Source organism: Bombina bombina, chromosome 5, assembly GCF_027579735.1.
Source record: "Bombina bombina isolate aBomBom1 chromosome 5, aBomBom1.pri, whole genome shotgun sequence".
NCBI classification, from domain to species: domain Eukaryota; kingdom Metazoa; phylum Chordata; class Amphibia; order Anura; family Bombinatoridae; genus Bombina; species Bombina bombina.
Genome location: NC_069503.1, coordinates 1,066,403,776 through 1,066,430,034, shown reverse-complemented (window position 1 = coordinate 1,066,430,034; position 26,259 = coordinate 1,066,403,776). Strand labels below are relative to the sequence as shown.

The 26,259-nt window shown below is 37.6% G+C and overlaps 1 long non-coding RNA gene across 1 annotated transcript in view; it reads left to right on the top strand.

The window, feature by feature from the left end:
- The window catches only part of LOC128659622 (uncharacterized), a 105,077-nt gene that overhangs the window by 46,167 nt on the left and 32,651 nt on the right, over positions 1-26,259 (top strand). Inside the window, exon 3 of the long non-coding RNA XR_008402443.1 lies at positions 9,197-9,264. This is a non-coding gene — a long non-coding RNA (uncharacterized LOC128659622). The remainder of the gene's footprint in view (positions 1-9,196; positions 9,265-26,259) is intronic.

Below are 26,259 nucleotides of genomic sequence, written 5' to 3'. Positions count from 1 at the left end.
CCTCATATGTAACCGAAGAGCAGCCTTTCTAGGAACTTGAATTGCTAGAGTGATCTGTACTATCAAAGCCCTACAAAGCGTGAGAACACAGAAGCAGTTTTAAATGCTGTTATAACATATTTTTTAGTGATAAATTGTTGGTATATACCACACATACATACTTAAAAAACATAAGTTTAGGTCCCTTCATGGCTCACTACTGATTCTGTCCGTCTCACTAGTTCCCTGTATGTGAGACCTAAGACAAACAAAAATTTGGTTGTCAATATGTTTTTGTTTTTAACACGTTATATTCTCAGAAGGATAATCAAGATGTCCCAAGAGGTTGATTTCAGTGTTCCTGAGCAGTCACTTGCTGCAAGAGTGCTCTAATTTAGTTAATATTTCTAGATCATATTCTACAGTAAAGGACACTCAAGTGAAAATATTTTTTTATAATTCAGAAAGAGCATGCAGTTTTACAACACTTTCCAATTTACTTCCATTATCAAATGTTGCACAGTCTTTTTATATTCACACTTTCTGGGGAACAAGATCCTACTGAGCATGTGCACACATTTACAGGGTATACGTATACTAGTCTGTGATTGCCTGATGTCTGTCACATGATACAGGGGGCCAGATAATGGAAGAAAAAATAATTTTGTCAGAAAAAAATCTACTGCTTATTTGAAATTCAGAGTAAGGTGCCAATTTATCAAGGGCCAAATGGCCCCTGATTGGCTCACCGGAAACAGCAGTTATGAAGCAGCGGTCTTAAGACTGCTGCTCCTTAACTGGTCTACCTACTCTGAGGCTGTGGACATCAACCCGCCCGATCTCATACGATCGGGCTGATTTTCACTCCCTGCTAGCGGCCGCAAATCTGCAGGGGGCGGCATTGCACAAGCAGTTCACAAGAACTGCTTGTGCAATGATAAATGCTGACAGCGTATGCCTGTCGGACAAGATCCGCTGAGGGCTATTCGTAATTTAGTATAGGGTAGGGCTTTTTATTATTTTGGGGGGCTTTTTTATATATCGGCCCCTAAGTGTTAAATCATTGTTTTTTTATTATGCACTTGTTAATTATGCAATTCTACTGCATTGAGGGAGGGGTCCTTAACTAAAAATACTGTATAAAAAGCTCTTGAAAGAGTACCATGTTATTTTGGGCATAGACCTTGTTTAAACAGTATGTATACCTGTAGACTCAAAGGCCCCTACCTACAAGCCGTCGACTATTTTGCATTCGACGGCACTAATACGCTTGCCTAAGATCGCCTAACATCGCTGCCGCGGACCTGAATACGTTCTCCAAAATTATCAAAAAAGCTGTCAAAAAGCCGCGCACCAAGTACGGGGCGATGAGCAGGGGACTGTTGGTAACTAACAGTCATCGATCTCGCTGCTCTTCGGCTTTTTTACAGCTTTCTTGAACCAATATGATTTTTCCTACCTTAATTCCGATTGGCTGATAGAATTCTATCAGCCAATCGGAATTCAAGGGACGCCATCTTCGATGACGTCACTTAAAGGGCCCGTCATTGTTCAAGAAGACTCCGGAGGAAGAGGATGCTCCGCGTCGGATGTCTTGAAGATGGAGCCCCTCCGCACCGGATGGATGAAGATAGAAGATGCCGCCTGGATGAAGACTTCTGTCTGTCTGGAGGACCACTTCGCCCGGCTTCGATGAAGACTTCGGCCTGGCTGGGTGAAGTCGTCTCAATGTAGGGTGATCTTCAAGGGGTTAGTGTTAGGTTTTTTAAGGGGGGATTGGGTGGGTTTTAGAGTAGGGTTGGGTGTGTGGGTGGGGGGTTTTAATGTTGGGGGGGTATTGTACTTTTTTTTACAGGTAAAAGAGCTGATAACTTTGGGGCAATGCCCCCAAAAGGCCCTTTAAAGGGCTATTCGTAATTTAGTATAGGGTAGGGCTTTTTATTATTTTGGGGGGCTTTTTTATTTTATTAGGGAGATTAGATTAGGTGTAATTAGTTTAAAAAAATTGTAATTATTTTATTATTTTCTGTAATTTAGTGTTTTGTTTTTTTGTATTTTAGATAATTGTTTTTAATTGTATTTAATTGTATTTAGTTTAGGGAATTTATTTAATTATAGTGTAGTGTTAAGTGTAATTGTAGCTTAGGTTAGGTTTTATTTTACTGGTATATTTGTATTTATTTTAAATAGGAAGTTATTAAATAGTTAATAACTATTTAATAACTATTGTACCTAGTTAAAATAAATACAAACTTGCCTGTAAAATAAAAATAAACCCTGAGATAGCTTACAATGTTATTATTCGTTATATTGTAGCTCGCTTAGGGTTTATTTTATAGGTAAGTATTTAGTTTTAAATAGGAATAATTTATTTAATGATAGTAATTTTATTTAGATATATTTAAATTATATTTATGTTAGTGGGTGTTAGGGTTAGGGTTAGACTTAGGTTTAGGGGTTAATAAATTTAATATAGTGTAGGCGACGTTGGGGGCGGCAGATTAGGGGTTAATAAATGTAGGTAGGTGGCGGCGGTGTAGGGGGGGCAGATTAGGGGTTAATAAATATAATGTAGGTGGCGGCGGTGTAGGTGGAGGCAGATTAGGGGTTAAACACTTTATTAGAGTTGCGGTGGGCTCCTGGAGTGGCGGTTTAGGAGTTAATACATTTCTTAGAGTTGCGGCGGTATGGGGGGGCAGATTAGGGGTTAATACATATAATGTAGGTGACGGTGGGCTCCGGGAGCGGCGGTTTAGGGGTTAAACACTTTATTTAGTTGTGGCGGTATAGGGGGCAGATTAGGGGTTAATAAGTATAATGTAGGTGACGGCGGGCTCCGGGAGCGGCGGTTTAGGGGTTAAACACTTTATTTAGTTGCGGCGGTGTAGGGGGGGCAGATTAGGGGTGTTTAGACTCGGGGTACATGTTAGGGTGTTAGGTGTAGACATTTACCATTTTAATCAATGGGATATCGGGCAGCAGCGAACATAAGCTTTTGCTGCTTTCCGACTCCCATTGATTCCTATGGCATCCGCCGCCTACAGGGCGGAGGATTGAAAACCAGGTATGCTGGGCCGGAAAAGTGCCGAGCGTACCTGGTAGGAATTTGATAACTTCCAAAAGTAGTCAGATTGTGCAGAACCTTTTGTTCGGAACATCTGTAGTGACGTAAGCATCGATCTGTGTCGGACTGAGTCCGGCGGATCGTATGTTACGTCACTAAATTCTACTTTTGCCGGTCTGTAGGGTTTGATAACTAAGGCAAATCAGGCTCGCCACAAATAAGCTGCGGAATTCCAGCGTATTTGCGGTTGACAGCTTGATAAATAGAGGCCAAAGCGTTTGTTGTGAAATGTGCACAGATTCTTTTAGAATAATAAATCAGAGTCAATAGACTGTTAGTGATGGCTTATGGTAGCCACTTGCAAAAATTTCAAACTTAAAAATCAAAATTGAACTATATACAGTCCTAGTTAGTTATTTCTTACCACTCAGTCTTTAAGAAACTGCTGCATCACATTCTTTTTGAAATTTTGAAGAGTATGTCACTGGACTGCAAAATAAAGCAAGTTTTGCTAACAAATTAGAGAATGAAATTCCTTTAAAACTTGCATTTTATTTTTCCTGAGGGCTGGCAGGGTATACATTTAAGCACTTCTAATATTTTTGGTTACTGAATATATCAATGTTAAATTTACATAGAATCTGCATCTACCTGTATGCAAAGTAGTAATCAGGTTCAAAATGTTTTATATTAAGCCTAGTTTTGGTATTTCAGACTTTTTCTTGAGGTTATGTAAATTGAAAAGGAAGTGGTCATTGTTTTATTTCTGATACCTTAAATTTTAATAATAATATGGTTCCATTATGGGAATATAGACCTAAGGGAGAACGTTTTCTAAAATTAACAAAGTGACCTACAGTATTCTTGCACCATTTGACAACAACCTTTTAAGTTTGACCATAAGTTTAACTATCTTAGCCCAGACACTAGAGGCATCTATGTTTTATAGAATTGTGGCTATGTACCTAGATCATTTAATTAATGCTTGTGAAGTAGTTAAAGGGACAGTCTAATCAAAATTAAACTTTCATTATTCAAATAGGGCATGCAATTTTAAACAACTTCCCAAATTACTTTTATCATCAAATTTGCTTTGTTCTCTTGGTATTCTTTGTTGAAAGCTAAACCTAGATCGGCTCATATACCAATTTCTAAGCCCTTGAAGGCCACCTCTTATCTCAGTGCATTTTGACAGTTTTTCACAGTTAAACAGTACTAGTTCATGTGTGCCATAAAGATAACATTGTGCTCACTCTCATGGAGCTATTTATGAGTCGGCACTAATTGGCTAATTAGTAAAATAACATAATATATATATAATATAAACTTCTCAAAAGGAAGAGGCACTCACACTTAATAAGCAAAAAGTACTGATCGCCAGACATTGTGAAATTGAAAACAGTCTTGACAAAGGTCCCTGCGAGGACCGAAACGTTGACTGAATCTATGAACTAATAAAAGTACTTTTTGCTTATTAAGACCTGTGAGTGCCTCTTCCTTTTGAGAAGTTTCTACCTATTTACCATAGAGTGCACCCAGGCGCATACCACTAACAGTGAGTGCTTGGATCCCTAAATCCTATATATATAATATATATATATATATGTATTTTTGATTAAATAGCCCCATACAGCCCCAATATAGCCCCCCCATGTGGCTTCAAAGATGGCAATGCCAAGTGCATCGTAGAGCTTCTGGGGATGTCCCTAGCCTGCATCATCATAGGGGCAGGCTAGGGTCATCCAATCTGAGCCTGCCCCTATAATTTCATTTTTAATAATAAAATATCCCATTTGTCTGATCATGTCAATATTTGTAAATATTGACTCTGACCAGTGTGGATCTCCCAGCCTCTCCTCACTTGCGTTTTTGTGGGAGAGAGAGATCTTTGTTTAGGAGAGAGAGATTTATTTCATATATTTGCTAAAAATTGTGAGACCCAAAGGTTCTTTTCAGAGCCATTAACCCCTAGCTTACCAGTGATCACTATAAATCACTGGGAGTAGCACAGCAGCACTTCTTTGCTCTCTGTGCATTTTTTTAGGGGTTCATTTTTTTTAGTAATTTTTTTGAGACCCAAAGGCGCTTTTCAGAGCCATTTAGTTAATTTAGTTAATTTAAATTTAAATTTTTTTAGTAATTTTTTTCTCTGTGACAGATAAAAATAAATCATGTCACAGAGAACATATAGTGCTGTGAAGGCGTATGCCATCCTTGCGTTTGAGTCAGACGTCTCTATGTCTGACTCAGACCCCAATTTTGACCCTGCCATATGCTCAGATACATCATTAGATACAGTTTCAACTGATAGTGATGTATCTGTGGCTGCTAGCCCCCATGCTAGCCCCCCTGCCACAAGGAGACGTTTTGCTCCAGCTGCCATTGCTGCTGAAGAGTGGGTAACACCCCATCACCAGAGGCCAGATATCCCACCCTTCATTGCAAATCCTGGAATCAATGTGGATGTGGCAGGATTTAGCCCCCAAAAGTTTATGAAGGTGTTTCTGGGTGATGATGTATTGTGGAACATTGTCGCCCAAACTAATTTATATGCCCATCAGTTCCGTGCTGCAAAGCCTGACACTTTTTTGGCCAGAATTTAAAAAATTCTGGACATTGACTATGCTGATGAGCATCATAAAGAAACCCTCCATCCGCTTCTACTGGAGCAGTAGCCCCATTTGCTCTACCCCCATTTTCTCCTAGAGTATGTTGAGGAAGAGGTATGAAATGATTCTACATTTCATGCACTTCAGCGACAACAGCCTGTGCCCCCCCCCCTAGGGAGCATCCCCAGTTTGACAGGCTATATAAAATCCGCCCCCTGATTACCCACTTTACTGCCAGGTTTGCAGAGACTTATACACCTGGAAGGAATATATGTGTGGATGAATCCCTGATGAAGTATAAGGGATGGCTGGGATTCAAGCAGTATATTCCTTCCAAGTGCTCCAGGTATGGAGTAAAGGTGTATAATCTTATAACCAGCATATGGGTGGGGTTGATCTAGCAGATCAGCTGCTGCAGCCCTACCTAATTATGCGGAAGACAACAGCCTGGTACAAAAAGGTTGCAGTTTACTTAATGCAGATTGCAACCCACAACGCTTGTTTGTTGTTCAAAAAGCAAACCCCGAAATAAAACTGACTTTTTTACAATTTCAGCTCCAGATCATTTTGGGGATTTTGCACCTGCTCCCCGGGCAGTGATGGGAGAGAGCTGACTTGGGGCTACCCATTTTATTTTCAAAATCCCCCCTACTACAGTGAAGCAGAATTCTCAGAAAAAATGCAGAGTCTGTACCAAGAGGGGGCAGAGAAAGGACACCACCTTTTACTGTCCTGGTTGCCCTGGACAGCCTGGACTCTGCATTTGGGGATTCAAGCGGTATCACACACTGGTAAAAAAAAAAAAAAATTTACATTTATTTTAGTACTGGCAGACTTTCTGCCAGTACTTAAGATGGAAGTGACAATTGTGATGTGAGGAAGTTAAGAGAAGTTTCAGGGAGGGATCAGGGGGTGGGATGTGTCAGGTGGGAGGCTGATCTCTACACTAAAGCTAAAATTAACCCTACAAGCTACCTAATTTAACCCCTTCACTACTGGGCATAATACAAGTGTTGTGCGCAGCTGCATTTAGCGGCCTTCTAATTACCAAAAAGCAAAGCCATATATGTCTGCTATTTCTGAACAAAGGGGATCCCAGAGAAGCATTTACAACCATTTGTGCCATAATTGCAGACACTGTTTGTAAATAATTTCAGTGAGAATCCTAAAGTTTGTGAAAAAGTTAATGATTTTCTTTATTTGATCGCATTTGGCAGTGAAATGGTGGCATGAAATATACCAAAATTGGCCTAGATCAATACTTTGGGTTGTCTACTACACTACACTAAAAGCTAACATTAACCCTACAAACTCCCTACAAGCTACCTTATTAACCCCTTCACTGCTGCTATTTCTGAACAAAGGAGATCCCAGAAAAGCATTTACAACCATTTATGCCATAATTGCACAGGCTGTTTGTAAATAATTTCAGTGAGAAACCTAAAGTTTGTGAAAAATGGAAAGATTTTTTAAATTTGATCACATTTGGCGGTTTAATGGTGGCATGAAATATATCAAAATGGGCCTAGATCAATACTTTGGGTTGCCTACTAAAAAAAAAAAATATACATGTGAAGGGTTATTCAGGGATTCCTGACAGATATTAGTGTTGCAATGTAACTATCGCTAATTTTGAAAAAAAAAAATGGTTTGGAAATAGCAAAGTGCTACTTGTACTTATTGCCCTATAACTTGCAAAAAAAAGCAAAGAACGTGTAAAGATTGGGTATTTCTAAACTCAGGACAAAATTTAGAAACTATTTAGCATGGGTGTTTTTTTGGTGGTTGTAGATGTGTAAGATTTATGGGGGTCAAATTTAGAAAAAGTGTGTTTTTTTCAATTTTTTCCTAATTTTTTTATAGTGAATTATAAGATATGATGAAAATAATGGTATCTATATAAAGTCAATGTAATGGTGAGGAAACGGTATATAATATATGTGGGTACAGTAAATGAGTAAGAGGAAAATTACAGCTAAACACAAATACCGCAGAAATGTAAAAATAGTCCTGGCCCCAAACGGTAAGAAAATTGAAAAGTGCTGTGGTCACTAAGGGGTTAAAGGGATACCTGTTATACCTGTTTAGTATATATCTGCCATTGTGCTCTGAATTGCAAAAGATCTGTTACAAAATAAATGTAAACATTTTAAAGCTGACACTTTTATATCACAAACTGCAAATCTGTATGTTTATCTTTCATCCCTTGATTGTGACCAATTATGGGTATCTGCATATGAATTTACACACTGCTCTAAACAATCAGTGTTTAGTATGTAGCCTGTCCAGGCCATTTGCAACATTTTGCAGCATACTTAGGTTATAGAATTTGAGTTCCACTCTTTCTATGGAGTTTGGGATAAACACAAGATTCTGAGGTATAGTATAGCAGAAGCAAAGAAAAGTATTAAAGGGACAGTCAAGTCCAAAATAAACTTTCATGATTCAAATAGGGCATGCAATTTTAAACAACTTTCCAATTTACTTTTATCACCAATTTTGCTTTGTTCTCTTGGTATTCTTAGTTGAAAGCTAAACCTAGGAGGTTCATATGCTAATTTCTTAGACCTTGAAAGCTGCCTCCAATCTGAATGCATTTTGACAGTTTTTCACCACTAGAGGGCATTAGTTCGTGTGTTTCATATAGATAACATTGAGCTCATGCACGTGAAGTTGCCTAGGAGTGAGCACTTGCTAAAATGCAAGTCTGTCAAAAGAACTGAAATAAGGGGGCAGTTTGCAGAGGCTTAGATACAAGGTAATTACAGAGGTAAAACGTGTATTATTATAACTGTGTTGGTTATGCAAAACCGGGGAATGGGTAATAAAGGGATTATCTATCTTTTTAAACAACAAAAGTTATGGGGGCCGAATTATGATAGTGTGAACGATATTGCGGATCATGTCCGCTGCACATCGATAAATGCTGACAGCGTATGTATCTTTGCACCAGCAGTTCCGGCCGCTAGCAGGGGGTGTCAAGCAACCCAATCATATTCAATCGGGTTGATTTCTGGCGATGTCTGTCCACCCCCTCAGAGCAGATGGACAGGTTATGGAGCAGCGGTCTTTAGACCGCTGCTTCATAACTTGTGTTTCCGACAAGCCTAAAGGCTCGCCAGAAACACGGGGCATCAAGCTCCATACGAAGCTTGATAAATATGCCCCATGGTGTTGACTGTTCCTTTAAATAACATATATTACAATTATATTTTTTTGTCATTAATTCAAATAATTAATGTAAGCAGGGATTATGTTAGGAGTTCAAGATCCCTTTAAATTATAAGTGTAGACATAAAGGTTAAGTACACATATTCAGACACATACAACAAAGCAGCTGTCATGCCAGTAAACCTGAACTGTGTAATTAAAACATTGTCAACAAAAGAGAGTGAAAGAAAAAAAATACCAGTCCTTACAGCTTCTATGGATACAGACCCCTAGGGAAAAAGCACATCCAGACTTCAAAACCCTTAACCACTGTGTCAAAGTTCCTGAGAGTATATCAGTGACATAGCCTGTAATGCCGGTGTTTTATCAACAGCTACAAAGGATTTATCAGAAGCGTTACTGGCAGGACTGAATAAACAGGATTTGAAAAGGACAACAAGGGTGAGTGATTTTTTAAAACATTTTTTTGCTTTATTGTCTAATTGGGAGAAAAAGGGAAACAGCGCTAAAATAAAGCACGGATTAAAATAACAAAGGAATTGGGTTTGGTTTTAACAATATAATTTTTCATGTTAGTGAATATAGGCTCAGAATAGGCTAAAAGAAACAACTGGAATAAACAAGTTTTTTAATGCTGTTAATCTGTATCTACAACAGCAAACATACTTCAAACATACTAGTTCACTGGGACATCTCCAAAATGAAATGAGGTTTATATTGCAAGTTAAAAGTGCATGCGCATGAAACAAAGTCACATATAACTAATATATTTGAAGTATGTAATGCTGTTGTAGATACATATTAAAGGTATTTTATTCCAGTTGTTGCTTTTAGTCTATTCTGAGCTTTTATTGATTTACACAAATAATTATTTTGTTAAAACCAAACCCAATTCCTTTGTTATTTTAAACCATGCTTTATTTTAACGCTGTGTTTACATTATTGTCTCATTACTCATTTCAGTTGATTTTAGAGGGATCATTGGGAGACAGCAGGATTTGTTTTCTTTGGGCGCTCTAATCCTTCACTTTTCTTATTGTTTAATTGCACATGATACACTTCTGGAGAGCAAAGAGGCATACAATATATATATATATATATATATATATATATATAACAGCAATTTAAAATATGGGGAGGCTAAAAGTGAGTTTAAAATCCTCCACTAAATCCAAAATGTAGAGAAAATAACTCATTGTGTAAACCATTTACAAATCTAGACAAGTCAGAAGACTTGCTTTAACCACAGAAACTCTCTGATTACACTGTTTCCATTGCAGCAAAGGATTCTGGGTGAGATATGCAAATGAGGTTCACTATGACTCACTTTTTTACTTCTAGCCTGCTTTTTAAGGCAGACTTCCCTTTATGCCATAGCATCCCCGCATTACACAGCTTCTAAGCTTAGCTAGGGGTAGTACAGTGATTCAGACCAATCCCAGGACAGCTCATGCTGTTATATTTCCCCCAGAAAACAATTTTACCAAGCAGTGATTCAACCTACTCCTAGCTGATGAGTGGCAATAACCACGAAACAGCTGTCCTGGGATTGGTCTGAATCACTGTACTACCCCTAGCTAAGCTTAGAAGCTGTGTAATGCGGCAATGCTATGGCATAAAGGGAAGTCTGCCTTAAAAAGCAGGCTAGAAGTAAAAAAGTGAGTCATTGTGAACCTCATTTGCATATCTCACCCAGAATCCTTTGCTGCATTGGAAACAGTGTAATCAGAGAGTTTCTGTGGTTAAAGCAAGTCTTCTGACTTGTCTAGATTTGTAAATGGTTTACACAATGAGTTATTTTCGCTCTCTATATATATATATGTGTGTATGTGTGTATATCTATCTATCTATCATCTAAATATTAGCAAATATGCAAAAGATTTGTGTACATAATACACATTTAAAATCTTGCTTGGTTTAGCTTTCTATAAACATGCTATTTCAAAAGCCTTTAATCTTTTTGCCTCTGCTGAAGCAAGTACGTTGATATAAATGACTTACTACACTGTACAAAAAATCACTAAGTAGAATGTAGGAGGCTTAGGCTTGTGATGTCTATGGTATGCACTTCCAATTCTTGCAGTAATTGGAAAACTCACAATTTTTTAAAAATGCTGTCATTTTTTTATATGGATAATTAAACATTTTAAGAGGAATTAAAGACCTGTTGTATCCCTTTAACAAATTTATCATCATGAATATCTTTATAAAACCTCAACTCAACTTTTTAAATAAAAATCTATTTGGATATCAACCAAAATATCTAATCTCCCAAAGCCCTGACCACAACCTCGCAGCCAAATGTCTGGCAGAGATCTTGTATATGATGTGATCTCTCATCGTAAAATATTGCAATACAAGCATGTTGTGAATTACAATCTCACTGGTAATGTAATTATTGCTAGCATCAGGGTTAAGTTTAGGGTTAGCATTGGAATTAGGGTCAGGGTTAAATTTAGGGCTAGCATTGGAGTTAGGGGTACATTTAGGGTAAGGGTTAAGATTAGGGCTAGCATTGGAGTTATGGGTACATACATTTAGGGCCAGGGTTAAGGTTAGGGCTAGCATTGGAGTTAAGGGTACATTTAGGGTCAGATTTAAGGTCAGGGCTAGCATTGGAGTTAGGAGAACATTTAGGGTCAGGGTTAAGGTTAGGGCTAGCAATGGAGTTACAAGAAAAAGGAAAGAAGGTGCTCCAATGGTGTAGTAACTCAGATGCGTGGTCCCCCTTTTTGTGCAGAATACTCACAAAGTGGTAGAACTTATCACAAAGTGCAAAATAGTGTAGTTTGGGTTCTTAAGAGCTCCCCAGCTAGCTCACAACTGGTCACAGTCAGCAGCCAAAGTATCACCAAATCTTACAGCAAATACAAAATATCATATAGGATTTATAAAGGACTGAATAAACAACCAAGTGGATATAAAATTAATTTAAAAACTAAATAAAAACAAATGCTGGACGCGTTTCACAAGTAAACCTTGCTTCCTCAAGCAGCTATAAAACAGTGACCAGTTACATGGATATATACACATACCAATATCATTAGAAATATCCACACCAGTGTGTGATTAACACATCACCTCAATAATATAAGCAATGATAGTAGATACAAACAGTGTTCAACACTTAGATATTTTAGACATACATCAATAATGCCCAACTCCGTTATAACACAGACAGTTCAGTATACTTTAATCATGATTAGGATTTCAAATGCACCAATCAAATGTTATTACACACCTCCTAAATCCGGAACTGCAATCTAAGTATCAAGAGCAAAACATGATAATAGTGTCAACTCACATGAGTATGGGTAATGTATGTATCTAATTTAACCATGTTTAACCATGTTTACATGGTAAATAGGCCCCCCAACGTCTAAAAATACAGCAGTTACCTGAATCGGTCTGCAATACATCCGGAGTCCGGCATCTTCTTGTAAACAAAGTTGCATGATTCTGACAGATGACATCAGAATCATATCATCTAAACAAATCATCTAAAGAAAAAGCATAATACCACAGTATTATATAGTAATATAGTACAGTAGTGACCCCTAGTGGATATGAAATATATATATATATATATATATATATATATATATATATATATATATATATATATATATATATATATATATATACTGTATGTGTGTGTGTATATATATATATATATATATATATATATATATATATATATATATACTGTATATATATATATATATATATATATATATATATACTGTGTGTATATATATATATATATATATATATATATATATATATATATATATATATATACATAGCAGTCATTTAGAACAGGCACTCCATTTATTATAGCAGCCTCCAGGGTGCACTTAGTAAAGTATTCAAAAATCATCAGCAAAAAAAAAGGCACTCTCTGAAAAATAGTTAAAACTTGACCTTTAATAAATAATCCTAAAATGCATAACGTTTCGGAGGTATTTCACCCCCTATGTCAAATGCATGATACAAACATTTTGAAAAATACAAAAAGCAGTATGCTGTGTGTCTTACCCCATCACCTTAAATAACCTTATGTGGCTCCAAACAACGCCGAGCCGCACACGCGGCCCATGCCCTGTGTAACCGGAAGTTGCGTCACCAGCGTGTATCACGCAAGGACGTCCGTAACCATAGTAACCTGTATTGTTATGTTACGGTGATGCCGGTCAGATAGATAGAGCTCTCGATCTGTAAGAAAAAACATTCTATCTGTAGAAAAGGCATACTCTAACATGGGGTATGTTATAAAAAACCATAAGCATAATACATAATCTATAATATATAAAACCCATGAACGTAACATATAATCTACAGTGTACTTGTATAGATCATTATTAAGGAGCCACATGTGAATAGTTAAAAAAGCAGCTGAATAATAAAAAAATTATAGCAGCTAGCTAGTTAAAACAGTCATCACATGTATAGAGGATAAATGCATAGATGGAATACATTGTATTACAGGTAGGTGTGTTTAAATCGATATAAAAACATTGGACTATTGGATATCAGGAGCAGCTATACTGATCACATACCTATCCATCTTAAAGACCAATCAGAGCTCATAGAGAGCACTCTATCAAATATATCCTATCCAACACATCACTCTGTAATTCATGCTTAATGTAGTATGGCAGAAGATACCAGAGGACTTAGAGATGACATGTCGCTAGATAATTAGCATATAGCAAAGTCCGTATCAAATTAGGAGATTAACTCCATATAAAAAAGGGGGGGAGCTTCATGTAGAAAAGTTAAATTCATGCAAAAGGTAACAGCAAAGAGAATATGGATATATGGGACATTGTTCGATGATGGTTCAGTTTCCTGTATAGAAAGGTGAAAAATCCAACATAGTGTTTAGCTCTTTGGGTGTTATGGTGTCCAACGTATAGATCCATCTCCGGTCTCAAAAGTCGATTGCCTCTATCGCCTCCCCTTGTTAATTGCGGTACCTGGTCAATTAGCATAGTTCTAAGGCTTTAGACACTATGCTTATGGCTGGCAAAATGGTGTGCTACCGGCTGATCAGATTCACCCTTTTTGAGGGCTTCCCTGATCGCGCAGCGGTGATTAGCCATACGCTCCCGAAATGTAGTGACCATTTTTCCTATGTACACAAGGGAGCATGGGCAAATCAACATGTATATCACATGAGTACTCATACATTAGAGTCTATAATTGATCTTGTAGCGCTTGTTAGTGTGTGGGTGTTGAAATGTGTCTCCTTTTAGCATGCTATCACATGTGACACAATAACCTCATCCTTGATCGCTGTTACCATCCTCCTGTTATAACCACGAGTAACTAATTTATCAGACATCTCATTCAATTGTGTCTCTCTATTCAGTGCCTCTGTATTATTCCGTAGGACCCGAGTACTCATGTGATATACATCTTGATTTGCCCATGCTCCCTTGTGTACATAGGAAAAACGGTCACTACATTTCGGGAGCGTATGGCTAATCACCGCTACGCGATCAGGGAAGCCCTCAAAAAGGGTGAATCTGATCAGCCGGTAGCATGCCATTTCGCCAGCCATAAGCATAGTGTCTCAAGCCTTAGAACTATGCTAATTGACCAGGTACCGCAATTAACAAGGGGAGGCGATAGAGGCAATCGACTTTTGAGACTGGAGACAAGATGGATCTATACGTTGGACACCATAACACCCAAAGGGCTAAACACTATGTTGGATTTTTCACCTTTCTATACAGGAAACTGAACCATCATCGAACAATGTCCCATATATCCATATTCTCTTTGCTGTTACCTTTTGCATGAATTTAACTTTTCTACATGAAGCTTCCCCCCTTTTTTATATGGAGTTAATCTCCTAATTTGATACGGACTTTGCTATATGCTAATTATCTAGCGACATGTCATCTCTAAGTCCTCTGGTATCTTCTGCCATACTCCATTAAGCATGAATTACAGAGTGATGTGTTGGATAGGATATATTTGATAGAGTGCTCTCTATGAGCTCTGATTGGTCTTTAAGATGGATAGGTATGTGATCAGTATAGCTGCTCCTGACATCCAATAGTCCAATGTTTTTATATCGATTTAAACACACCTACCTGTAATACTATGTATTCCATCTATGCATTTAACCTCTATACATGTATGCTATTAATTTTTTATTATTCAGCTGCTTTTCTAACTATTCACATGTGGCTCCTTAATAACGATCTATACAAGTACACTGTAGATTATATGTTACGTTCATGGGTTTTATATATTATAGATTATGTATTATGCTTATGGTTTTTTATAACATACCCCATGTTAGAGTATGCCTTTTCTACAGATAGAATGTTTTTTCTTACAGATCGAGAGCTCTATCTACCTGACCGGCATCACCGTAACACAACAATACAGGTTACTATGGTTACAGACGTCCTTGCGTGATACACGCTGGTGACGCAACTTCCGGTTACACAGGGCATGGGCCGCGTGTGCGGCTCGGCGTTGTTTGGAGCCACATAAGGTTATTTAAGGTGATGGGGTAAAACACGCAGCATACTGCTTTTTGTATTTTTCAAAATGTTTGTATCATGCATTTGACAAAGGGGGTGAAATACCTCCGAAATGTTATGCATTTTAGGATTATTTATTAAAGGTCAAGTTTTAACTATTTTTCAGAGAGTGCCTTTTCTCTTGTTAAGTGTATCCAGTCCACGGATCATCCATTACTTATGGGATATTCTCCTCCCCAACAGGACGTTGCAAGAGGATCACCCACAGCAGGGCTGTTATATAGCTCCTCCCCTCACTGCCATATCCAGTCATTCTCTTGCAACTCTCAACAAAGATGGATGTAGTAAGAGGAGTGTGGTGTATTATAGTTAGTTTTTTAACTTCAATCAAAAGTTTGTTATTTTTAAATGGTACCGGAGTGTACTGTTTTATCAAAGGCAGCATTAGAAGAAGAATCTGCCTGTGATTTCTATGATCTTAGCAGAAGTAACTAAGATCCATTGCTGTTCTCACATATTCTGAGGAGTATGTGTTTCCACCGTTTCCTCTGCTCCCTCGTCTGATTGCCAAAATCAAACAGGAGAGAGCTTCGGTGATATTGATAGCGCCTGCGTGGCCACGCAGGACCTGGTATGCAGACCTAGTGGACATGTCATCCTTTCCACCATGGACTCTGCCTCTGAGACAAGACCTTCTGATACAAGGTCCTTTCAATCATCCGAATCTACTTTCTCTGAGACTGACTGCATGGAGATTGAACGCTTGATCCTATCAAAGCGTGGCTTCTCCGAGTCAGTAATTGATACCTTAATACAGGCACGAAAGCCTGTCACTAGGAAAATTTACCACAAGATATGGCGTAAATATCTTCATTGGTGTGAATCCAAGAATTACTCATGGAGTAGGGTTAGGATTCCTAGAATATTGTCCTTCCTCCAAGAGGGTTTGGATAAAGGATTATCAGCTAGTTCTTTGAAAGGGCAGATTTCTGCTCTGTCTATTTTACACAAGCGTCTGGCAGAAGTTCCAGACGTTCAGGCATTTTGTCAGGCTTTAGTTAGAATTAAGCCTGTGTTTAAACCTGTTGCTCCCCCATGGAGCTTAAACTTGGTTCTTAAAGTTCTTCAAGGAGTTCCGTTTGAACCCCTTCATTATATTGATATCAAACTTCTATCATGGAAAGTTCTTTTTCTGATGGCTATTTCCTCGGCTCGAAGAGTCTCTGAGTTATCTGCCTTACATTGTGATTCTCCTTATCTGATCTTTCATTCAGATAAAGTAGTTCTGCGTACAAAACCTGGGTTTTTACCTAAGGTGGTTTCTAACAAGAATATCAATCAAGAGATTGTTGTTCCGTCATTATGCCTAATCCTTCTTCAAAGAAGGAACGTCTTTTGCATAATCTAGACGTAGTCCGTGCATTGAAGTTTTACTTGCAGGCTACTAAAGATTTTCGTCAAACATCTAACCTGTTTGTTGTTTACTCTGGACAGAGGAGAGGTCAAAAGGCCTCGGCAACCTCTCTGTCTTTTTGGCTTCGGAGTATAATCCGTTTAGCGTATGAGACTGCTGGACAGCAGCCCCCTGAAAGAATTACAGCTCATTCTACTAGAGCTGTGGCTTCCACCTGGGCCTTTAAAAATGAGGCCTCTGTTGAACAGATTTGCAAGGCTGCGACTTGGTCTTCGCTTCATACCTTTTCAAAATTTTACAAATTTGATACTTTTGCTTCTTCGGAGGCTGTTTTTGGGAGAAAGGTTCTTCAGGCAGTGGTTCCTTCCGTTTGAGTTCCTGCCTTGTCCCTCCCATCATCCGTGTACTTTAGCTTTGGTATTGGTATCCCATAAGTAATGGATGATCCGTGGACTGGATACACTTAACAAGAGAAAACATAATTTATGCTTACCTGATAAATTTATTTCTCTTGTAGTGTATCCAGTCCACGGCCCGCCCTGTCCTTTTAAGGCAGGTCTAAATTTTAACCAAATTTCAGTCACCACTGCACCCTATGGTTTCTCCTTTCTCGGTTTGTTTCGGTCGAATGTCTGGATATGGCAGTGAGGGGAGGAGCTATATAACAGCTCTGCTGTGGGTGATCCTCTTGCAACGTCCTGTTGGAGAGGAGAATATCCCATAAGTAATGGATGATCCGTGGACTGGATACACTACAAGAGAAATAAATTTATCAGGTAAGCATAAATTATGGTTTTTTTTTGCTGATGATTTTATATATATATATATATATATATATATATATATAAACTGTATATATACTGTATATATTTTAAATACTAAACAAATAATGGACCCATTAAAATAAAACTAAGACAGTGATCTCCATAATGAAAAGTAATAATAAGGGGGTCTCATTGTGAATATATATTATTGTTATTAAAGGGACAGTCTAGGCCAAAATAAACTTTCATGATTCAGATAGAGCATGTAATTTTAAACAATTTTCAAATTTACTTTTATCACCAATTTTGCTTTGTTCTCTTGGTATTCTTAGTTGAAAGCTTAACCTAGGAGGTTCATATGCTAATTTCTTAGACCTTGAAGGCCACCTCTTTTCAGAATGCATTTTAACAGTTTTTCACTACTAGAGGGTGTTAGTTCACGTGTTTCATATAGATAACACTGTGCTCGTGCACGTGAAGTTATCTGGGAGCAGGCACTGATTGGCTAAACTGCAAGTCTGTAAAAAGAACTGAAATAAAGGGGCAGTTTGCAGAGGCTTAGATACAAGATAATCACAGAGGTTAAAAGTATATTAATATAACTGTGTTGGTTATGCAAAACTGGGGAATGGGTAATAAAGGGATTATCTATCTTTTAAAACAATACAAATTCTGGTGTAGACTGTCCCTTTAACATATACAATCTCTCTAAGTAGGGATGCACCGAAATTTCGGCCGCAGAAAGTTTCGGCCAAAAATAGCATTTTTTGTTATTTCGGTTTTCGTTTTTTTTGCCTTTTATTTTCGGCAAAATTATTGTGTAGCATATTTTAAATTTGATGCCAGCCTAGAGCCGCTGTTTGAGTTCATTACTTGACTTACTGTTTTGCATATAATAATAGTTTTCTAGGACTATATTTTTTTTTAATAATTGGTAACAAAACAAAAACGGTTAAATCTGATTCTGTTACACAGAACTAAATAAAGAATAATACTTAGCGATGCACCAAAATTTGGGCCGCCGAAAATGTTCAATTCCAATTTCGGCCCAAAGAGGACCAAAATGGCTAAAAATGTACAGCCCTCCCCTGTTCTGAGACGATCAGGTGCAGCCACGCTCATCGCATGGATAACTACACCCAAAAACAAAACACATGTCTACCTCGTATTGTTGTCTGGCTATAACCACGCTCTCCCTTATAGAGCTCCAGTTTCACTGCAGATCACGCCCTACTGTACAAGTGACCATGTCCATTTGTTGGAGCTTTCCCGCCTACAAGCTCTCTCAGCTACACACACACACTATAGTTAAAAAAGAAAAAAACTATTTCTGTTCGGTTTTCGGCCAGGATCATCCTGAATTTTCGGTATCGGTTTCGGTCCAGAATTTTCATTTCGGTGCATCCCTATCTCTAAGTGAAAATTAGCAAATATTCGGGGCTAATCCAAAAAAAATATATAATATGATATGTCCAAAATTAAAAAGACAATCATATTGCAATAAAAAAAACACTAAATATATAAGAAATAAAGAATTGTGTACAAAAATGTATGTGTGTGTGTGTGACTATGTGCTACAATGCATATTCCCCATAAAAATGTCCCTATCTACTGCTAAAAGAAATAACAAATGACCTCTCACGATGGAAGAATAAAATCATCTCATGGATAGGAAGGATACATGTAATAAAAATGAACGTGCTCCCTCATATACTCTATATCTTACAGACTTTACCGATACCACTGACGACAGATTACCTCTCCCAAATTCAACATAACATAGAGCAATTCATCTGGAATGGAACTAAACCAAGGGTACCAAGGAAAACGCTGCACATGACAAGAGATAATGGGGGACTGGGGCTACCAGACATAAAAAAATACAGATTAGCCACACTGATACAAAGGATAATTGATTGGAGCCACAACTCGGGGTCCAAACAGTGGATCCAAATAGATAGAGAAATATTGCAAATAGAGAATGCAGGCTGGTTGGCATGGCTGCAGGCAAAACATAGACCTAACATTATTAAGAAGTTCCCATTACTGGATGAGCTCTTCACCCAGTGGGACGCTCTGATAAATACTAACCCAAATGTCACTACCAGACCTGCACCACTAACGCCATTAATAGCAAACCCAGAACTGCCCCCTACATTACAGGCTAACATCAAACCAGGGAATGCACCACATCTGAAGGACTACATAATTAAAAACATTCTATCAGGGGAAAAGGTAGTTCCATGTGAGGAACTAGCGACAATAACAGGGGACTCGCCGCTAACCTGGTTTCTGCATGCACAAATGTCACACTACATAAAAACACATAAGCAAAAATCCAGCATGACGAGACAACCTACTCCATTTGAAACCCTGTGCTCATCATCGCATTACCCCCGACACATAGTATCAAAACTATATAAAATGCTCCTTACTATAGAAGGGGAACAGCTCCCTTCCTACTGCTATAAATGGCACAAGGAATTACACACAGACTTAGACCACACAAAATGGTTAAAGATATTCCGAAATCATAAGAAAGCATCGGTTTCAGCCAAAACACAAGAAACCAATTTCAAATTCCTGTCCCGCTGGTACCTCACACCAGTGAGACTCCAAAAAATTTACAAGCAAGCTAATAGCCAATGCTGGAGAGGTTGTGGAGAGAGAGCGGATATGTATCATGTGTGGTGGGGGTGCGAGAGGGTGAGAACCTTCTGGGGAGACGTAATAAAACGCATTAGCAAAATATTAGACACAAAAATACCTGATGACCCCAGTTTGTTACTGTTTCATGACATCCCGAATCTAAAAGATGAGGTAAAACAGAACCTACTGTTTATCATGCTCAATAGCGCAAAAGCACTTATACCTCTAAAGTGGAAATCCACAGAAGTACCCGACATGACAATATGGAAACAGCAGGTAGAACAACAACTCATCATGGAAAGATACCACTTCCTCACAATAGGCAAAACAGACACACACGAATATATGACGTTAAGATGGAATGCACACAAGGATAACGGTTAGACTAAGTAAAAGATTCAATGGTAGCACCTTCAGTACCCGTAGACTCATAACAAATATTATACCAAACACTTAGACACCAGGGTTAACGACAAAAAAGCAATTAAAAGAGTTACACGCGGGCCTCCAGAACGACATCAAACAGATACAATCACTGGAATGTTACACTTACACACCTAACCCCCCCCCCTCTTTTTCCCACCCCCCCATCCCATTTATGTATGTAAAAGTTTCTAAATACAAATTTCGCACACTTGTCTTATAGAAATGTTTACAATGTTTATACGGAAAAAAAAAAAAAAAAAAAAAAAAAAAAAAAGAAAGGAAAGATATCTCACCAACATACCCGCTCATTCACATGCTATGGACAATCGGACTTTGACCCATGAGTGGCCAAGTAATATACCAATGAGTGCGGTAAAGGGATCACATTAAGCTCTATGTAGAACTACAAACTCAAACGGGTCATACCAACTTTTGCAACCTTGGTTCAGCAAGATGTTTAGTTTATACTCAAGATGTTATAATATAGAACGGCTCACATTGTAACCCGAGCCCAGTTTGTACCTTGATAAGTTTTTTTTTTCAATAAAGCTCCTTTGAAAAAAAAAAAAAAAAATGTCCCTATCTAATTGAAAGCAGCTAAATCCAAATTCTCATTCAAACCTTCTGGGGAAAGAGATCTTAATTTCCAAATCCAGAAGTTTTCTCTTTGTCTGAGACGTGAAAATTGATTATATAAATTAGATGAGGGTATAAACTCAATGGGTTTAATTTTATATATACCCTTTTTGCCTCCATGTTTGCAACTAATGTGGGCAGATATACTGTGTTTGGGGAATTTGTTTTTAATGTCTCTTAAATGTTCTCCCCATCGTGTCCTAATTTATCTACTAGAATGCCCACAGTACTGTATTCCACATAAGCAGTCAACAAGATATATTACGTAACTGCTACCACAATTCATTCTGGATTTGATTGGGAAAGACTCCCCGTAATATTAGATTTGAACATCTTTTCTCAACATATGTGCACATCCCACATCTACATTTGCCACATCTATATACACCTTTAGCTAACCCTGGGAAACAAAGCAGACTCCTATTTATATCAGGTCTTATATTACATTTTTTTACCTTTAGTAGACACCACCTTAGTTGGTGCTAAAGCATTTTTTAATGTTGGTGCTCTTTTAAAAATACATATAGGTCTATCACCTATCAGATCTTTCAAAATGGATAAAATATGAAAATGTTTGTGAAAAATCTCAATAATACTCCTATAATTACTATTGAATTTGGTTATACATTTTGACGAATTCTGGAATTTATTATTACCATCCTAGATTTCTTTTTTTTTTAGCAATGATTCTCTATTAATAGCAAGCACTCTATTCTTACTTTTTGTAATTAAATTATGATTATATTTCTTATCCAAAAACCTACTTTCCAGAATCGTGGACTTACTCATAAAGTCTTCAAGACTAGAACAGTTTACAGAATTGGCTGTAAGGAATATTATCCAGCCACTTGGGATGATGATTACTATTCCTATTTATGTAACTGTTGGGGTCCACCTTTTTAAAAAAGCTTTTAGAGATATCTTCTCCATTCTCACCCCACTTTAAAGATACATCAAGGAAGTCAATAGAGAATTCCTCTATCTGGTACAAAAAAGAAATACCCCTGGTATTTGTATTTAAATATTGTACAAATTCAAGAGCTAAAGAGTTAGAACCCTCCCAAACAAAAAGCAAATCATCATGAAACGGCCATAGAAAACAACGTTTGCCCAAAAAGATGACTTATAAATGAAACTCTTCAAAAAAAAAACATGAATAAGTTTGCAAAACTTGGGGCAAAACGTGTTCCCATGGCCGTTTCACAGATCTGTAAATAAAAAGTATCCTGATAAATAAAATAATTATGTGTCAGGATAAACTTAATAGAATCTAACAAAAAATTCTGTTGTTTGGGAGGTAAATACAGATCAGTTTCCAAAAAATGACCAACAGTCAATATACCCAGTTCATGTTGGATAGTAGAATACAGTGCATTCACATCACAACTAATCCATTGCCTATTGGATTTACAAACTGGTATTCTACCAAGTTTATCTAGCAAATCAGTAGTGTCTCTCAAATAAGAGTCAAGATTAGTAACATATTTTTTAAGGAACCAATCTATATACAGAGATAGATTACTTGTGAGGCTATCAACCCCCGGGTGGAGAAACTAGACTTTTGTGTATCTAAGGTAAGTGGTAATAGTAGGCAATCCCCGTTTTTTTAGGTAAAATGAAATTCCTTTAACTTTTGGTGACTATTCCTTGTAGTAGCCCACTATCCACCTACCTAATTAAATCCTTCATACATTCTATAGTTTAGTTACCTTGAAGCTTTTTATAATAAGATGTATCATTGAGTATATGATCTGCTTCATTAATATACTCCATCTTACTCTGGATGACAACCCCTCCACCCTTATCAGCCTTTCTTATTACGATCTCAGTATCAGCTAATAAATTAGACAGGGCTTCACGTTCAAACCTATTTAGGTTCCCTTTATCTAGATTAAAGAGAACAATTTTTTCTAGATCTGCAAGTACCAATTTCCTAAACATATCCAAATGGCTGTTATTTGGGACCTGGGATGTGAAGGAAGACATGGGTTTAAAGTCAGTATGTATAACCCCTTCAAACAAATGATCTACCAGTTGATCAGGCTCAAAATAAATACTCATATTACTATCTCTTTCTGGCATATAATCTGTTAGGATGGACACAAAATTGTTACTTTTAATCTTCTTCACTGCAAAATATCTTTGCATAGATAATTTTCTTGTAAATGTGTTAGTGTCAACGAAGAGATCAATGATGTTATGTGAATTTGAAGGGCAGAAATTAAGGCCTCTATTAAGGACCCATTTTAGTGACAGACTATGATTTGATAAATTAAACCATAATTTTGCCAGTTTGCTTTCTTTGCTGGCTTTGGCCCTTCCCCTGCAGACACGTTTGCGTATGATCTCTTTAGTGGCGTGGAGGGTTTTTATCTTCTCATTGGGAACATTTCCTCCAATTTTCTTTCCACCAAGGTGGCTGATTTAAATCCCTTAGATCTTTTACCCTCCCCTGTCCTAGCAATGGAGTTAGGGGTACATTTAGGGTCAGGTTTAAGGTTAGGGCTAGCATTGGAGTTAGGGGTTAAGGTTAAGAATTTGATTTTGGAGTATGGTAGGGAAAGGGTCTGAGTTTAGGTATACAGTTTAAGTTAGGTCTAGGGTTAGGATTAAGTTTAGGATCAGAATTAAGGGTAGTTTAAATCCTTTGGATGCCAAAGAGGGACGTTTCTTGTACGCTCTTTTGCATCCAAGGGATAAATGAGTGACATTGTTCCATGGAAATACTGAGGTGGTAATATTGCTGCAGAGGGGAGAGTAACAACAAAATACAGGGCATCTCAATTTTTAATCACGTTTGTTTCCATTTACAAATCTTGCTAGGTTTGTTAATCTAGGACCATGAGTCTTTTTACCATACAAGCACTGAGGAGCAGATCACAACTATTAAACAGAAGATGATGAAGCTGATCACCAATGTAATGTGCCAACTGATTCACTGTTATACAGGCCCCGCTCCATAGAGATCTTATAATCTAAAGGGCCGTGAAACCCAACAGTTTTTGTGATTCAGGCAGAACATGTCATACAGAACATTTTTTTTAAGTTTTCAATTTACTTCTATTATCATATTTTCTTTTTTTATTGTATAAAGTCTTCTTGCAAAACTCTTATCATATAATGCTCCAGGCACGTACACGCTCCTAAGCCTACTTCTTACTTTTCAACAAAGTATACCAAGAGAACAAAGTACATTTGATAATAGAAGTAAATTGGATGCTTTTTAAAAAAGATATTATGAATCTGAATCATGGAAGAAAACATTTAGGTTTCATGTCCCTTAAGTGGTATTTGTCGATAAAGAGTGGGAAGTAGGTTGTGGTAAGTACGGATTCTGAAGAGTTCGGTTTTGAGGGAGAATTCACAGGGTAGATGAGATCCTAGAGAAGTCCTGAAGACAGGAACAAGAGGTGGTAATGAGAGGGACTGAGAGACATAGAAGCAGAGCAAAAGAGGGGGCTAGGAGAGTGGCCACGATATTCATTGACAGACTTACAAGAAATTGCCTGTTTGGGTTTGCCAGGCTTGCAGTCCGTTGATCGGTCGAAATAGTCTAAAACAGTGGGCTGAACCTTGTTGTGCTGATGAGTAGCGATTTGTCGGATCGCAACTTCAGTAAAAGTCTGCCGACATCGCCACTGAGCTTTGAAATAGGCGGTGGGGGGGGGTTGTCTTTAAAGCATGTTTACACAAAATTTTTATGTGTAGTAACACTTCAAATTATGCATATGTAAATTTCACTGTACATTTACTAGATTTGTCGCACTGGGAAATATCGCCACTTAAAAGCAGGCGAGACTGATATAACTGAAAAGGGATACCTAAGATGTTGGACAGTGCTTTGAATATTAGAAACCAATGGCGGTGTTTCCCCTTTAACATGTAGGTTACTCCCATGGAATGCCCAGTAATATTTGTCATGTCTGTAATCGACTTTGTTAATAAAGAAAAAAACCAAAAACTTCCTATTAAAACAATGGGAGCTGGGGGATTGTATAGTATAATGTTAGAATATTTATATAAACTGTAAGCGTGATTGAAATAAACTTCTATTGTGCTACCCACAATGGTAAGACGACTCTCTGTGATGCTACCTTTAAACAGTACTATCTGCCCTTTTGAAAATTTTGCCGGCTTTCTCGACATTGCAACAGATACTTTTTGAATATTTTGCCTCCTTCTGGAACTTTTTCGATCATTGGGGCCAATATGTAGAGATTGTGGGGCCTATTTAAAAAGGGCCGAATGGCCTTGAATGTAACTGTTTCCGTGCGAGCCTTCAGGCTTGCCGGAAACAGGAGTTAAGAATACAGCCTACACCTACGTCAGTCTTCCCTATACTCCCCCTGGAAGGCCCGGCTAACTCCCACAGACCACCTACACCTACGTAATGTCTGCAATCTACCTGACTAATAACGTATACAAAATAAAAACCCTCCCTATTATAACTATAGGAGCTATGTTGCTACATTTATGTCACTATAAGTTGTTTTTATTTTTAGGAGGTCCAAAAGAGCCATCAAATATAATACAAAAAGTTTCAGTTCAACATAAGCATTTATTAGATATATTTTTATAATGTCATAATTTTTGTAATTCCTTCTCATATTAACCTTACTGTATACTAAATTGCCCAAAAGAGGCCAGCTACAAGTTGCAGAAAAATGCTGACAGTGTTATAAATAACCAGTTAATAATGGTCTATTTTCCCATTGTCTTGATGAGTTTGTCTGATGTGACAAGTACTGTCTACACTTCCTTTTCTTTTGGATATTATTAAAAAAGATTGCGATTTAAAGGAACAGTAAAGTCAACATTTTTGCAATTTTAAAAAAGTTACAATTAACTTTTATTGTCAACTTTGCTTTGTACTCTTAGTATCCTTTGTTAAAGAGTAAACCTAAGTAGGCCGCTAGGAGCTTAGAAACGTGCAAGTGTCTTAAGATGTCTATGGCAGTAGTGCTTGCCTTGCAGATATGTAAAATATTTCTATAAACATTGACTCATTATCCTCAGGCATAGTACCCCAGGATTGGCGTAAAGC